Raw genomic sequence first — 3732 nt, 5'->3', positions numbered from 1 at the left:
CTGGTCCTCTGGTCTGTCACTAGCATGGAGGAGGGGGCTCCATATCAGGGCCATGGTCTCTGCCCTGTCTTTGGGAAAGCCCTATTACTGGGCATGGGATTCCTATGGGGAGTGCAGCTGACCTGCAGAATAGAGGGTCCCTGAGGTAGTGCTGGCCGGCAGAGTCCTGTACTTATGGGATAGGGGCATGGCCACAATGAACTTAAACCACAGGCTTCGCAGTTTTGCAGACGTTGGTGGTGGTGAAGAGCAGGTACCTTGGAGCCAGACTGCCTAGGTCCAAATCCCAGTTCTTTCCATTAAGTGCTGTGTAACCATGAGTAGGTTACCCAGTCTCTCTGAACTTGGTTTTGTACTCTGCAAAATGGGAGTAACTCTAGCATGTAAACTGTAGAGCTGGTTGTGAAGACTAAATGAGTTCATGCATGTCAGGTGGGTAGTGGTGCCTGGCACAGAGCAGCAGTCAGTGAGGTAGCTCTGACTTAACCAGAGAACCTCCTTTGGGCTGGTTCCTGCCCCTGAGAGGGTCTCAGGATCATCAGGGCTGTAATGGAACAGGAGAGATGACTGCCTGGATTTAAGGTAGTTTCCCAGGTCTCCTGAAATTTGGTGTGGCAGGTAACTAAATTCTGGCCAATCAGTGTGAACAGAACAAGATCAGAAGAGCATTGGTCCTGACGCTGTGACGACCCATATCGGTATCAGTTACCTAGCTGAGTTAGACTGTTTGAGTGACTGTTCGTTTGGGATTTCATCACTTGCAGGTCACCTGAATTCTAACTGATGCAGGGGCCAGTGAGGCCTGGACAGAGGAGCAAGAGACTTAGTGGATGGCGGTGCATGTAAAGTTTCACAGTGGGCATGAGGGTGTGATGATACTTCAGTGAAATTTGGCTCAGCGGGGTGGAGAGGAAATTGGTATATTGGCTGGCAAGGTGATTTCACCAGCTCAGTCCTTACGTTAGTGAGTCCTTACTGTTTGTTAGTTTAGGCCCAATTGGGCCCTGGAGGAATGAGGGTGAATGAAATCCTGTTTTTCCCATTATTAGCTTATTTTGTGTTAGTTTCATAAGGTCAAAGCCTGTGGTTTAAGCTCATTGTGGCCATGCCCCTAGCCCAAACAGATGTACCTTTCCTAGGATATAAATATTTGAAGGACTTGAGTGAGTGAAGAATTCATGAGATTGGGAAGTAGGGGTTGGAGGGGCAATATAATCACTTTCAGCATGATATTGAATGTTCTAGCTTAGCAGGCAGCCTACCAGTAGTTACTGAAGGAACATTCAAATGAATGAACCATGGTGTTACAGTTATGTTTTACTGCACAACAACCTACCCCCAAAGCTTAGTGACTTCAAACAATAAAGATGTATTCTTCCTCATAATTCTGTAGTCTGGGCTTTGCTCAGTTGGAAGGTCCTAGTGCTCCTTGTGGTGTCTCCTGGGGCTGAAATGTTTGAGATGACTTTCTCACTCCTATGGCTGGTACCTGGGCTGAGGCCTGGGACAGCATGTGTCCCAGGTAGCCTGTCCACGGTGGCTGGACCTCTTCACCTGATCGCATATGTCTCCAAAGCAGTTTCCAAGAGAAAGAGAACAGATCCCAGTTGAAAAGTGCTTTTGCACCACAAACCAAAACCAGCCACATGGTCAAGCCCAGAGTCTGTGGAGGGTCCCTGCCAAGATGTGAAAACCTGCAGGTGTGCCCGTGTAACAGCGTGCCACACGCTGTGCAGTGACAGACTTCGAGTTCCATCTTAGCTGTGCTACGCACATGGTCAGGGATCAACAGCACAAGGAGTTGAGGCTGATTTCAGAGTACATAGAGCATTTTGGAGCAAGGTGAAGAATTAAACATCCTACTGGAAGAACAGCCACAGGGTGTTTTGGCAAGGGAGTGACAGCATCAGAATTGATGGGGGGGCCACGAGGACAGGAGGTTCGGGAGGATTCTGGTTTAAGTGAGAGGAGCTTTGAGCTGGAGCAGGTACCATGGAGTGAGGGAGGTGGTGGGTAAAAAGGGGAACAATAAAAAGATTCCCAAGGAGACAGATTGGAACTCGGTGACACCTAGTTTTGGAGACTGAAAGGAACAATGCAGTCACCTTGGCAACCATGATTCAAGTGTTCCCAGCCTTATCACTCCCTTCCACCTGGAAAATGTCCATTGTTCCCATAAAATTGCATGTCTCCGCATCTTCAACCTTTTGGCCATAACATGAACATCTGCAAAGCTGCCTTCCTTCTACTCTTCAGGGAAACAAAGTAATTCAGTATGGGGAATGGAGTAAGTGAGAAATGGCATGGTACAGGTGAGCACGGAGAAGGATGTAGGGGCCAGATACCAAAGAGCCTCCAGATACCAGGATGAAGATCTTGAACTTGGCCCCAAGGAACAGGGTCCAGTGAGACTTGGGAAGATCCTTCTGGGGTCAGACAAGTCCAGGGGACCATGGAGGTAGTAGGGGTGATGGTCCTAGAGAGTGAGGTCAGGGCCTCAGCTAGGGTTGTGGCCAAGGAAAAAGGACAGGGATTGAGGTGGTGGACTTAACTCCTTTTCAAACCCTCAAGGAGTGTCAGGAAGGAAGGCCCTGTCCCTCCAGTCCTCCCATCTAATCAACAGATCTGTAGGCCTACCACATGCCCTGTTATCGCCCCTCTCCACTCCAAGCACTTCCTGTAGTGCAGCTGTGTTTTCCAGAAATGGGAATAGACCCAGTGTGTTGGGTGTGTGATGTGGGGGTCTTACAGACTGACCACTTCACAACTCCACAAATCCAGACATAAAAATACTTTGGTAGCTTAAGATCCTCCTAGGGCCCAGCCAAGGAGGGAAGCTGGCCCTACAAGTTAGATAAGGAAAAGCACTGTAGGAAACATGGGTCCTGATCTCTTAGCCATGATGCAAAATGTGGAAATCCTTGTAGGCTTTTTAATGAGTCATTGGGGGCAAAACCAGAACTCACCTGAACTGCTATGACAAAACTTGACTTAGATTGCTGTTGAGGGTTTCGCCCTCTTACATGGAATAGAAATCATAGCAGGAATATCCATGTGTTAGGAATATATTGAATTAATTAAAAAACTCCACAGAAAATCCCAGGCCCAGATGACTTCACTAAATTCTATCAAAACAGGAGTGTTCAACCTGTGGCCCATGGCCCACATTCAGCCCAGGATGGCTGTGAATGCAGTCCAACACAAAATCATACATTTACCTAAAACATTATGAGATTTTTTTTTGATTACGTGTCACAATGTATTTAATGCGTAGCCCAAGACAACTTGTCTTTCATTGTGGCGCAGAGATGCCAAAAGGTTGGACGCCCCAAAGAATTCTAATTCTTCACAAACCCTTCCAAGAAGTAGAAGGGAAAGATACACTTCCTGATTCATTCTGAAGCCAGCATTACTCTAACACTAAGACCAGACCAAAACACCAAATGAAAGAAGTCTACAAACCATTATCTCTTATGAAGTCATGAATCTTGACACCTGGATGTCATTTTTGGACCAATAGCTTTAGCATCTCTTGGGTGCTTGTTAGAAATGCAGAATGCCTTATCCCAGACTTGTTCAGTTTTATTTTTTTACTTCTGTCTTTCATGCTGAAAATCTTAATTTTTAGTGGAAAATCTTAGTGTTTAGTGTAAAAACAATGGACATAATTGTTTTATTCATATTTTAGGATAAGTGAGTATGTAATATGTAATACTTATATAAATAGAATAT

This window comes from Phyllostomus hastatus, unplaced genomic scaffold (genome assembly GCF_019186645.2).
Source record: "Phyllostomus hastatus isolate PE091 unplaced genomic scaffold, TTU_PhHast_1.1 phas_contig_549, whole genome shotgun sequence".
In the NCBI taxonomy this organism is placed as follows: domain Eukaryota; kingdom Metazoa; phylum Chordata; class Mammalia; order Chiroptera; family Phyllostomidae; genus Phyllostomus; species Phyllostomus hastatus.
Note: the sequence above shows the minus strand (reverse complement) of the source record.